At 49.3% G+C, this 13,554-nt stretch overlaps 1 protein-coding gene across 1 annotated transcript in view; it reads left to right on the plus strand.

The window, feature by feature from the left end:
* The first annotated feature begins 1 nt into the window (after nt 1).
* The window catches only part of LOC118773373 (zinc finger protein 521-like), a 141,892-nt gene continuing 128,339 nt past the window's right edge, over nt 2–13,554 (plus strand). The window contains exon 1 of the mRNA XM_036522286.1: nt 2–179. The gene's annotated coding sequence lies outside the window, so the exon portion shown is untranslated. The remainder of the gene's footprint in view (nt 180–13,554) is intronic.

Consider the following 13,554-nt stretch of genomic DNA (forward strand, 5'->3'; position numbering starts at 1 on the left):
GGCGGCAGGGGAGGATGGCGAGGAGGGGGGCGGCGTGGTGAAGAAGAGGCTGGTCTCTCTGGAGGAAGTGGAGGACGGGGAGGCGGAGGAGGCTCTGCACAGCTGCGACGCCTGCCTGCAGGTGTTCGAGTCACTGAGCGATCTCACCGAACACAAGATTAATCAATGCCAGCTGACAGGTAAACAATGCGCCACCGGTCTGCCCCCCCCCCCCCCCCCCCCCCACCGCAGCCCGCCGCACCCAATCCCGTCACCTCGCACCTCTCTCTCTCTCCCCGTCTGCCTCTCCCTTTCTACCTCTGTCTCTCTCTCTCCTTCTGCCATTCCCTTTCTTTCTACCTCTCAATCTCTCTCTCTCCCCCTGACTCCTCTTCTCCCTCCTCTTTCTACCTCTCAATCTCTCTCTTCTTCTGCCTCTCACTCCCTCTCCCCTCTTGTCTCCCTCTTTCAGTCTCTCTTTCCTCCTCTCTGACGGGTCTCTCTGGTGCACGTTCTGATTAATAAACATCATCTTGCCTCTATAGGCCAGGCTGAGTGCTACCTTTAGCGATATGTGCATTGGTTGGCTGTCTAGTAGAGTGAGGAAATGTTCTGGAATACCTTGCCCACCGCCCAGCTGTTAGAAAAGGGGGGGTGGGGAGCGGTTGGGGTTGGGGGGTGGCGGGGGGTTGTTGGCAGTGTCTACTACGGCTTGCCCTAAGTTTGGGTGTGTGACTAAAAATAAGCTAATGAGTTGGTTTGCAGGAATTAAGAATGTCAGTTGACAGGTTTTCGAAAGTGATTAGCGAGTGCTTGAGTAGGCCCCTTTTTTTTTTTTTAGCTGAAGACCTCACTTGGCCAGAACCACAAACAGTCATCTTGAGGTGGTTTTGGCAGAAACCGCTTTTTTATTCTTCAAAAGGAAAAACATTTTCCGTTACTCTCTCTCCTGGCAGAGGCCAGAGAAATACTGAGAGCGGTTGGTCAAATTTCACGGCTGTTCCAATTACCGCTTTAATGCCAGGGGAGTTCTTAAAATGTCCAAGATTTGTACCTAGCATCAGTGCATATGTACCCAAAGTGTGTTTTTTTTAGATTCACGAATTAAAAAATAGTCTGTCTGTCCTGTACTTTCTCCAATAATATATGAGCAAATCACAGTCAACAGATGAGTTCTTTTAAAAAAATGTTACATTGTTTTTAAAAAGATGTCTAACACGCACAGCTTGACTTCCATCAGCTACAAATCAGAAAACAAAGACCAGGTGCTTTTACTTTAAACACTTACCTAGACAGTAAGCAGGTCTGCTCATACAATGCTAAAGGGATTTTTTTTTTTGTCTTCATGTCTTCATGATAGTCATCTTTATGCCCCTTTAGCACTACCCTTGCAAGTGATGTTCTATCCAAAACTATGACACATTAACAACTGTTGTCAACAAATGCTCTAGAATAGACATCTATTCATAACAACCTTCCCTGCTACCCTCCATTTAAAACATTTGAACCAAACCGTTCAGGTCACTCACTCACAGAAAGCAGCTCTGCTCATGCAGTGCTGAACAGTGTTCTGTTTTCCCGTCAGCTCTTCACGATAGTCATCTTCATAGCCTTGTTAGCTGTACCCTCTCAAACAAACTGATGTGCTCTCCAAAAATATGACACAGTTACAACCGTTGTCAACAAATGCTCCAGAATTTATCCCAGACTTTATTCATAACAGGTTTGCCTGCTCCCTAAAACATTTGAATGCTGCTAACTGTTCAGTCCACTCACTGACAGTAAACAGCTCTACTCACACAGTGCTAAACGGTGTTTTTTTCAGTCTAATGTCTTCGATAGTCATCTTCATGTCCTTTTTAGCTGCACCCTCTCAAACGTATTGATGTGCTGTCAGAACATGGCACAGGAACAAGTTATCAACAAATGCTCCAGAGTGGTCATCTGTTCATAACAACTTTTCCCGTTCCCTCAAGCCGCAACATTTGAATCCACTTACTCTCAGCAAGCAAAATCAGCTTTGTGCTTTATTTCGAGGTGAATTCCCAAGCAACGCTGGCGGAGGTGATTGTGGGGAGTTAGCGAATGCGCGCCTCTCTGTGGCATATCGGGAGGCGCTGGGCGTTCTCGTCGACGCTCCGCCGTCCTCCGCCGCACTCGGGAACGGCCCTGCGGCGGCATTAATAAGGAACATAATTCATGCCTTTCACGGCCCGAATTTTCTTGGCATGGTGCTGATTAACCGTGTAGCGGGTTTCCTGTTGTCGCGCGGGCCCCATTGTAATGTCACTTTCACAGCGGAAGGCAAGAGTTTCGACTCCGAAAATTGCTCGTCGTCATCGCCGGCTGGCGCATCCCGCCAGAGAGGGACCGCCCGACGACGGCAAAGGAGGAAGAGGGTTCCCGCAGAGATATTGTGCTAAAAGAACCTCCGTGCAGTGTTTACAATCAGAAGCTAAAAAAAAAAGTCATTCCCATGAAAACCCACTCCTTGTTTGAACGGTCGGCGTGACACAATTTTTTTTTTTTTTTTTTTTCCTCTCACTCGTCAGTTTGCGATGGCTTCAAATGATTCACACTGCCATAAATCAACGTGGGGGCCTTACAGATGGACCCTCTGTAGAAACAAATTTCGCAATTAGACCGAACACCTGCTTGGGCAAAAATACCTGGACCAAACACGGCTGTCTGTTTTTTTTTTTTTGTTTTTTTTTAACTCTGAGCGGTTTTTTGGGAAACCAACAGTTGCATGTAAGTGCCTGCATTTGAAAGGCGGCAGTGTGTTGGGCGTGGGCTCGGTGAAGTCCCGAGGCCCGCTCGAAGTACTCTCCATCTTAAGAAGACAGCGTAAAACCTGGCCCTATGACTGTGCTCGTTTTTGCGATGAATATATACATTTAGCCCTGGACCTGACAGCCAGTGCAGACACAGTGCCGCCACAAGCCCCCCCCCCCAGGCGAATATTGGAGAGTCTCCTTGCCCGGCAGGACATGGCTGCACAGGCCCGAGTTAAAGGCAAAGTAACATGTCTCCCAATCAATGAGAGGAGCTATTCCTCCCAGTCTGTCAAGGGTAACACCTTTCATCCACTTTAGTTTTCGCCACTGCACTGCGCCTGGAAAGAGAGAGAAAGAGAGAGAGGGAGAGACAGAGACAGAGAGAGAGAGCCAGGGAGAGAAAGGTATAGATTATCTTGTGTCCCTGATGCAATCGGCGCTATTGATCGCGCTAATGTGGGACTGCGGGCAGCCAAGTGCCTGGGAGAAGCTGCAGGAATTTCCCCGTGGAGGCTCCTCTGAGACGGCCTGGGGCTGGGGGGGGGCTGGCGGGGGAGCGGGGGGGGAGGGGGGGTATGCTTCGGGGAAGGAGCCTCACTGCGCCGCGCCTCCTCTGAGGATGCCTGCAGATCCTCTTTTATTGTACAGGTCAGCAATCCTCTGCTGCCGCGGGCCGGTCACCCATGCAAAGGGGGGGGGACTCGGGGCGCTCCCTATTGGCCAGGGATGCTAAACGGTAACTCTCTGTTTCTCTCTGTAGCCATTTCTCTTTTTCTATTCATTTTTATAATTTTATGCTCAGTTTCGAAATGGCCTCGGTGGCAGATGGTTGGTAGGTAGTTTGTCTCTGTGTTGTATTGTCCGTTTAACACACTTGTCTAAACTGTATTGAGAGTAACGTTAAGGTGCGGGTTGGGTTTGCTGGGCTTTGTCTCCTTGACCAGCACATGATGCTTTTTTACAATGATGCCACTAATACAGATGGGCACTGTACCCGGGAGAGCATAGAGAGGTAACGTGTGAAGGCCGCCGGGCCTGTGAATACGGCAGACCCGCCTGCAGAAACCCAGGGCCCGGCAGCCGGCTCTTTTTGGATGTTTTCGTTTTGGGGGGGGATCGAGTTCGCATCCGCCGCCGTGTTTTTCTGCCTTCGGGTGGAAGATTTTGCCTGTGTTTTTCCATTCGGTCACACTTTGGCTGCTGTGCCGTGCTGCACACACATTCTGAGGGAGGCCTTGCTCCAGTCAGCAACAGCTCCGCTCCGCAAAGTTAGCCTCCTGCGTCTTAGTGGGTCGGTCCAGCGTTACACTGAGACGTGCCCTCTCTTAACTCCGGTACACTCTGTAATTGACACAAGGACAGCTCGGTAACCCATCGGATGGTCCAATGTCTCTTGAATTGGGTTGTATACCTGATTAAGTAATTGGATTAAAAGGTCAATGAGGTATGACTTCAGACCAGTGATGGTATGCATTTTGTTTTCGAGGAGTCGCCATTCTCTGTCGCCTGTCAGTCAGCGGGTATTCTTGTATTAAACGGCCTGTCCCTTGAGCAACACCTATTCTTGTTTTGTCCTTTGGAAAAAAAAAAAGCAAAAAACCCTTGGACTCCTCTCGAGGGTTTGGGGGGGGGGGGGGGGGGGGGGCTGGACTGTTATTTGAACCCTCTGTGGGTTGACCTTTGAATAAGTGCCTTTCGCTGTTTCTGTGTCCGAGCTTAAACAAAACACCCCACGCCCCTCCCCAACCCATCTCCATCCCATTCTGTTGACCCCAAAATCCCACCTCATCACCCTACACCCCCCCCCCCCCCAACATTTTTTTTAACAAATAAAGGAATGAATTATGAAGGCAGAATTTGTGAGTCCGTAGCAAATATTTGCTTCTTTTGAGCTCCAGTATAGAGCTGTGTTTCAGAGTAGAGACCTGAGACCTGTAATCACAAGCCCCCTCTTTGCACATTGTTGCCTTTGATGGCGGTTAGCTTTGATCATAGCATACGACTGCTGAAAGGTTGCATGTTGCAACTTTTGCTTCTTCCCAAGAAATCAGATCTGTAACAGTGAGTGTTTTTTTTTTTTCCTTCCACATTCGAGGTGTATCAGTGTGTCAGGTACACAGACACAGACACACACACACACACATGCACTTGCGCACACACACGCACATGTATACACATACATACACGCACGCACATGCACACACACACAAACATCGAAGCCCCTTAATGTACGCTGCCAAATAAAAGCCCGACAGTTGACTTTTGACAGCTATAACATAAATCAAATTTCATGCGATTATTTTTTTATTTCAGATTTTGTGCGCAGCTTGCAGAATCTGCACTAATACTGTTACGCGTCTGTATTTCAGTCATGGGTACCAAAAAATGTTTATTTGGGAGTGTGTAAAAGCAATTTACTTCCTGTGATCTGCAAAGGGTCAGCATTTTGGAAGGGCTCCGGTATCCCTGCAATAATAAGAATAATAAAAGGTGTTGGCAGACAGCACAGCGTAGTAATTGTTTCCAATGAATTTTTGTTCTCTGTCACTGAGGGTTTTTTTCCTCTCACTTGTTTTTTTTTTCATGTATTGATCCAGCAGCTGCAAAGCTTGCAAAAAGCTCACATACCCATAGCAGCCTATACCTGCATCAGAAACAGAACTGAGAAAGCGGAGGGGCTTGATTCGTTGGTGTTCTGTGCCGTCTTGTATGATGTAAACGGAACGCGGCCGCCGCTGTGGATCTCGCTGTCGCTGCGGTGTTTACCGCCTAGCGAAATTCAGCTGTTGCTCTGGACGAGGATTCTGTGACTCCCGTGGGCGAGCGGGAATGGTGGTCGGTGGAGAGACGCAGTTCCAGATTCTGTACAGGGTTTGAATGCTTAATGGTACAGGGTTGTGGGCCAGAGGGGTAGGTGTGGGGAGGGAGGTCTGTGGGGGGGGGGTCCAGTGGAGGTCGGAGCAGGATGGGGTGGGTAGCCAAGGGAGTACAGCGGGGGCAATCCTTAGAGGTTACCCATAATCCTTTGCATTTTGTGACAGCAGTGCTGCTTGTCATTTGCGCGTGTGTGTGGTGTGTGTGTGTGTGTGTGTGTGTGTGTGTGTGTGTGTGTGTGTGTGTGTGTGCGTGTGTGGTGTGTGTGTGTGTGCGTGTGTGCGTGTGTTTTTTTCCTCCTATAGCAGTCAGTGCTGGTAATGATAGCATGAGTGTCATTACGAATTCAAAGCAGATGCACCCCACAGGATTCTCCTTCCTCTCCCCCAAGCTTCATATCTCGCATTATGCACTGTATAAAGTATTTATTGGCCTTTGTCAGTGCGCCGCAGCAGTTTGGGGAGAGGAGCTGGGAGGCTGTTTGTGCCGGGCTCCTGAGTAGAGGCTGGCGACGTCTGAATGGCTATTCGCCGCTCTCCGCTGCGCACAACCCCCCCCCCCCCCCGCCCCCAACCTCCATCCCTCTCCAAATGCACAGGCGTACCCCCCGTTCAGCTCCCAGCCATGAGGCTCGGGTGTAATTTGTGGCTCGGAGGCTCAGCCGCATGCTGCTTTTAGCATTTATTCTGATAGCTGTATCCGTATCCGGACCCAGCGGGGGGGTCAGAGGGAGATGACCAGACTGACATCCCCGCTCCCCGGGGCATCCCAAATGGGTCCCATCCCCCCCCCCCCCCCCGCCCCGGGAATACCCCCCCGGTGGGGCACTCCAATCACCAGTCTCCAGCTGAGAGGCTGTTGCGATTGTCGCTTAGGCATTCAGATGCTGCGTTTCCTTTTCGTGGGATGCCATTTGGTCCAATTACGGCGGTTCCCGATGCTGACCTGTTTGGCCAAATGCAAGCGAGTGTATCGCCCCCTTTCAGAGATAAGTGGCATTCTGGCCATCGTTTGAGTGTGAATGTTTGTGACGGGGGGGAAACGTCACATTTTCGCCCTTCTCTTACCCCCCCACCCTCCGTTCGTCCCAGCCCTGGTTCCCCCCCCCCCCCCCCCCACACAGCTCTTTGCTTGTGCTCTCACAGGCTTCAGCGCCTTTGTGTCTTTCAGAAGAAAACAGAGGAACTGGGTATTAAATCTTAATCAGGCTGCGTCTGCCTGCTTCATCTGTGGAACGTGATAAAGCGGAGCTCCTCTCCCCAACCACCCCTCCGCCACCACGCACACACACCACCACGGGCGACATGGGCGACACCGACTCTGACAGCGAGACCACGAGGAAGGCGGGGGGGGGGGGGGGGTGAGCGAGGAGTGGGATTTCATCAGGAGCAAAAATGTATGAGCTGGAACTGGCGGGAGCGTCTTTTTTTGGACTGACGCGGGTGGCGGAGGTGAAGTGTCAGTGAAGCATAGTGGTAAGGAGCAGGGCTCATAACCGAAAGGTTGCTGCTTCGATTCCCTGCCACTGGGGCGCTGCTGCTGTACCCTTGGGCAAGGTACTTACCCCCGAATTGCCTCAGTAAACATCCAGTTGTATAAATGGATAACGTGTAAAAACTGTGACCTCTGTAAGTCGCTCTGGATACGAGCATCTGCTAAATGCCAGTAAAGTGACGTGATGTGATGTAATGTAATGTGTTTGTGGAGCCACTCGCCTTCTACCTGCCCCTATCTGTGACTCCTACCCGTTTCCTCAACAGTCCTCAATAAAACAGGGGCCTAAACAGCAAAGCAATAACAGCTGCTTTGCAGATGGGGAAGGGGCAAGCAGACGCCAGATGTTGCCTATTTGACGCCGCTTCGCGGAGCAGTCAAACGCAGTAATTACACCTTAATCGGCGGAGTGGTCTGCCGTCTATTGTGTGACGCTGGTGAGAGGGCTTGTGGGCACGGGTAAGAGAGGCGGTGCAAGGAACGCTGGGATAGCTCTGCCGCTGGAAGTGCCGCTGGCAGTCCACCTCTTTACCTTTGCCGGACTGCGATGGTCGGGTCATGTGTGCAGCTGACAGTCAGGTCGTCTGTGCAGATCTGGGGAAATTCTTTGTCCCTCATTGGCTCCTGATGGTGGCTGAAACTGAAAGGCCAAACGAGGGGCCTTGGATCTGGTGGTTATGGAAATATTGGCTACACCAGCTGCACAGGAGTACAATTTAGCGTGCAGCTAAATTGTACTCCTCAGCTTTCCTGGGGGGTGTTTCCATCCCTTTTGGACCAAGGAGACGATTCGGAAAAACGTTCTTTCTTTCTTTTTTTCTTTCTTTCTTGATTTGTTGTCCCTCCCTTGCTAAGTGCTAACATGCAGCTGAATAACGATGAGGTTGTTGCTGGGAAATAGTGACAGAATAAAGAAAAGAAAAAGAAAGGAAAGAAAAGGGCAAGAAAGAGTAAAGAAGCCAAATTTGAGTTGGAGTGGCGTTCTACAAACTGACAAAACTCAAGGCCCCCCCCCCCAGAAAAACAAACACGCACACAAACATCAACCCCCAGTTATTTTAGGAGGTGCCATTTTCACAAACGCTGAGCGATTTTAACCAGTGCGTGAAGTAAAACTAAAGTGTGATTTTTTTTTTTTTTGGTGCCTTTCTCTCTTTGTTCCCTAAATCGAAACAAGTCCCCCCTTCAAATCAAATGGTGGCCATAGACATCAAGAGATCTACGAGCTTTGGCTGGGACCGGGCAAAGAAGCTCCTCGCTTTGTGGAATGCGCCAGTGACAGATTAACTTCCAGTCCGGTTTCTCCTTACCCGGGGTCGGCCTGGCGCGAGCGGGGAAGTATCGATCACGTTTAATTAAAACGATTAATTATTTATCCCCTGTACAGTAATGGCAAATCAATCGGAGCGCTCTCTGTCACGGCCGGCAGTGGCGGCAGCGGCGGCGACGGCGTCGGACGCGGCCTCTGGCATCCTCGACTGGCATCCCTCTCTCATCCCATGATCGATTTACGGTCTATCCGCCCAGAGGATGGGGTTTACCAGAGGGGCTGATACGGACCGCCCCACGGTCTCTGTCTCCCACGTTTGGTCGCCGTGACCCCAAAGCGAAGAGGCAGTGTCGCTGGTGACGTCCGCTTGAAATCATGTGCGGTGTCCTTAAAAACCCCCTGTGAGCGTTCATGTGCAGTGTCCTTGTAAGCCCGTTTGAGCATTTGTTCAGCTAAACTGGGTAAAATTACCCCAACTCATAGCCTACAAGAGATGTGGTGTGGACAGGAATTGTTATGACAATATCCGTCAGACTCCGGAAAACACTGTGTTGTTAAAGCTTTTCAGTGTACTACCTTGAACGCAGAGAAAAACATGAGGTTACCTGTTAGTTTTAATGTAAGCGGTTTGCTTTTTGTGTGTGTGCCTTGGCATGCCCTAAAAGAATAGTCTGTCTAAATGGCTAGAAGAGGCCCCCTGCAAGCGTGACTGCCAAAGAAATAAGTAAATAAATGCGTAAATAAAGTCTGTTGACAGGTTTCTCCTTCGCCGCCCAGTGACTGTCATTGCTGCTGTGTTTTGGGTTACGCCATACTGCAGCGGCCATGTTGTCTGCTGTCATCCACCACGTAGGAAAAGTGGTAGCGGGAGATATTGCCTCCAGCCCCGAAATGGGCATGTTTGTGTGGAAAATGAGTCAGAGAGGAGGGAGCTGACCCTCTGCGGATTCTTGGCGCAGGCTTGACAGAGGTTTGAGCGCCGCTTCCTCCTCCCCAGCTTTCCCCTTTTTTTTTTATCTCTTCCTGGCGGAGAAGAAGCGTCCTCAGAGCAGGTGTGGCTCTGGTTGTTTGATGTTTCTCATTGGCTGATGCGGGGGTTTGTGGAGGGGGGGGGGTTGTTGGCTTAGCCGCTGGGTTGTTTCAGTCGCTTGTTGGTGGTTCTCTTCAAAGTCCACTCCTTCCCTCCACATTGGACGGGGAACAAGAGGGACCCGTCATGAAACAGGTCCCGAAAGCAGGATCTAATGGGCACCCATCCCAGCTCAACCTGAAATCATCCAGAAGACGTGTTTTTTTTTTTTCTTTTTTGTTTTGTTTGCTTTTGTGGAAGGGTGTTTTTTTTGTGTTCGTTGGCCACTTTTGTGTCTCGGAACGGGCCGCCAAGATGACACGCAGCTCGAGCTTAAGAGCGCAGTGGAAAGGTTGACCCACAGGCAGGTTTATGATTCCCCGAGGAACCTCCAACCGCCCCAATCCCACCCCCCACCCCCCTTCACCCCACCCCGCGGCCTTCCGCACAAAGGAGGCCGCAAGGATCTGCGCAGTCGGCTGCAGGACGCCACAGCAACCGCAAGTGGACCCGCGCCAGCGGAAGGAGCCGGGAAGCCGACCAGGCCGAGGGTCCTGTCAGACGTTGCCGCGTTTGTTCCCCGGGCCTCTGTGAATGTAGGGTTATTCCTGCACTGTGGTCAACAGCGGTGTAGGAACACTGACCAAAATCCCATACTGTGGAGGGAGAAGGATTGGACGCGTTGCAAAATGTCCGCTCCCTCCACCGTCAACCTGGACTGAAGAAAGCAGAGCGTTTCTGGGCAGGGAAAGGGGGAAACTGGATCAGAACAAAACACTTTTTGTTTATTTTTTGTCCGTGAAGTACAGTAAGGCACACCTAATGGGACAATGAACAGGCATACTGAGTTTATGCCATTCATGAAGCTATTTTCACACAGCATTGACAACTTTGGAGGCCAATCGATTGATCAATCTATCTGTTTATCTGTCCATCTATCTGTCCATCTATCTGTCCATCTATCTGTCCATCTATCTGTCTATCTATCCATCTATCTGTCTATCTATCGATCTATCTGATCTATCTGTCTGTCTGTCTGTCTTGGTGCAATTTGGCACAGTAGATAGATACTATCACGGGCAACAACCACCCCAAATCAGTTCAGACTTGTTTGATTGCCAAGCATTATGGGAAGATTTAGAGGCTTTTTCATATCATTGGTCAACCCAGACATCAGCGAACTCCTGACCCGTCTCGCCAGAGCCGATAACATTTCACACAAGTTTTACCAGCGTTTGGCGTAGCCCGTGTATGTACCGTGCGTGTACGTGCACGTGTTTGTTGACACAGAAACTCCTTAGCAGTGGCTTGATTTCAGCCAATTATTTGTAATACAAGCAAAGGCAGGCAGAACCCGGGAGCACAAAGTGGACGTTGTTGGCCGGGGGGGAAGTGGCTGAGACTCACTGAGGCTCTTAAGGTGCTCTTAGACACCACAGCATGTCCCCCCTGCCAAAATATAATACTTCAGGCAGCTTAGGGGAAAATGTAGACCAGCCACAGTACTGCAGTTAAACCTGTACCCCTGTGTGTGTGTGTGTGTGTGTGTGTGTGTGTCTGTGTGTCTGTGTGTCTGTGTGTCTGTGTGTCTGTGTGTCTGTGTGTGTGTGTCTGTATGTTTGTATGTATGTGTCTGTGTGTGTGTGTGTCTGTCTAGATGTGTGTGTGTGTGTGTGTGTGTGTGTGTGTGTGTGTGTGTGTGTGTCTGTGGGATGCTTGGTGGCCTAGGCAAGTCCTGTAAAAGTCCACCCGGAAAGTTTTACATTGCAAGTGCTTTCCATCCTGAAAAACTAGCTTCAGATTCATCACCTGCCTGAAATGAATGTAGGGAGTGTGTCCATCACCATCTGGGACCCAACTTTACATTTCTGCTTAAGGAACAGTTACGTAAATGTAAATTCAGCGAATTTTGAATGAAGTAAAGCAGTAACTTTATGCAGATCTGAAAGTTTGCTCACTGAATTATTCTGGTTCATACTCTCTTTGAAGGGATTTACATGTAAGCATTAAAACCCGTTCTCAAGTAATAAAGATTACCAAAAAACCGATGCAAGATGACATACACTGTCACAGTGTGGGCTGTGTCATTAGCTATGTTAAATTCTGATGACATACTGATTTGTTATACCGTGGTAATGCTTTAATGTGGTAATAATGGTAATGTGACTTATGTATGGATGGTGACATAAGTACAGCGTAAGCTCAAAATACTTGTCTGTGACAGTTGGCACTGGTTTTTACAAATGCCTGTGTAATGCTTATGCAGGTGTTATGTCATTCTTATGAAGCCTCTGTGTAGCTGTTATGTAAGACACTTGATAAAAACTGCAACCCAGTTCTGTTTTTTTTTTTGTCATTACTGATCTTGGAATTCCACAGATATTTCTGATTTTTGTTGTTTTTTGATCTGTCATCAACATAATTGGATCTATTATTATATTAAGTTAATGCAGGTGACCATGTGGTCCAGGTACATTTTGCCATTCAGACCAAATCACCTGACAGACTAGCATCCTCGTGGTCACAGCATAACCAGGGTTGCCAGCCCCTCACAATCCGGTGTCTTCGATGTCGGGACGCTGTAGCATGGCTGTCAATGTCTGTGCTGCACATGGTCTGCTTTCTGACTGAGTCCAGGCGGTGAATTCAATCATAACAGCATGTGATTTAGGCCAGATATGAAGACATGGAAGCAACATTTCAAAATCAGCTTACCGTCTTCTGCTTGCGTACAGCTTTCTGACTTCTCAAAAAAAAATCCACGTTTTTCAGTCCTTTTTATCTAATCATCCTCCCAGTTTTCACTGTTAAGTGTGTATTCATATACAGGGACCAGCATTCATTTATTTTAATATAATTCCCATGGTGTATTAAATCACATTACTCTGGCAAAGAAATGTTAGGGAAAAAAATGTGTGCTGCAATATCATTGCAGGGAAAATTATTAACCTTACGTAACAGCATATTGCATATGACGTAATACAATGTATGTCGTGGAAATAAATTTGAGCTGACTGTATTTCACACATATAAACCTGTATAGCTGGCCTCATGTCTGATGGGGACCTTGTGTGGTTATTTGGTTTGAAAATCACTTCTCAACCTTACATAGCAGCATGGTGCGGGCGACACACTGCTATATATGACACTGAGATTAACGGAACGTATTTCACACACGTAAACCTGTACTGTGGACCTCTTGTCAGACTTGGGCCTTCTTTGGTTATTCGGTTTGAAAGTCGCTGCTATGCAGCGATTGTCGTCGAAATGCAACCCCTTATTAGCACATGTTCGTCAGCGTTCCTCCATCCCTCCAAATGTGCCCCCCCCCCGCTCTGCCAGCCGAATTTGTAATTCAACAGTAAACCGATTTCCCTGACAACATTGCTCTGTGATGATGTTATCCAAATTACAGAGCGATTCTCAATGTAACGAGGGGGCAGGGAAGGGGGGGCCTTTAAGTTTGGATGACTGATCTTCTCAGCAGGCCCACAGGAGGGTTACAGAGGAGGCGATGTATGATTTGGTCTTCACCTCAGGCGACCCGGAGTTGAGACTGGCGGGTATCGTGAGTCTGGGAAAAGATGTGTTGATCTATATGCAAGCCCCGGGTGGATATCAGTCTACGTCACAGACGCAAGTGGCTTTGTCAAAATCTCGGCGCGGACGGGACGGGGGCGCGGGTGCCAGATTCGCACACGGGGACGGATGTGCGGGCGCAGAGGGGGCGTGACGGGCAGCTGCTTCTCTGGAGTTGCAAATCGGAGACAGCGGCTCTCTTACAGAGGAACGAGAAGACAAGTCCCTCGCGCAAATGAAGACGAAGCGTCTGTCTGCCCTCGGTCGGCGTCGCCGCGTTTTCCGCTTCCTCGTTTCGAAAGCCGCCGTCATCCCGATAAGCCGGCGAGGGTTTTGAGTGGCTGAGACGTTGCTCGCTCTTAATATACCGCAGATTAATGGCACTTCAGCTGCTTCTGGAGCAAGAATGGAGGGTACAGACTCCCATAAAACTGCATATGAATCCACATGCCAAAAAATAGGCCTCAGAAAGGCAACCAGACATGAATGCCTACACGCGAACTAAATGTTAC

Source organism: Megalops cyprinoides, chromosome 2 (genome assembly GCF_013368585.1).
Source record: "Megalops cyprinoides isolate fMegCyp1 chromosome 2, fMegCyp1.pri, whole genome shotgun sequence".
Lineage (NCBI taxonomy): Eukaryota > Metazoa > Chordata > Actinopteri > Elopiformes > Megalopidae > Megalops > Megalops cyprinoides.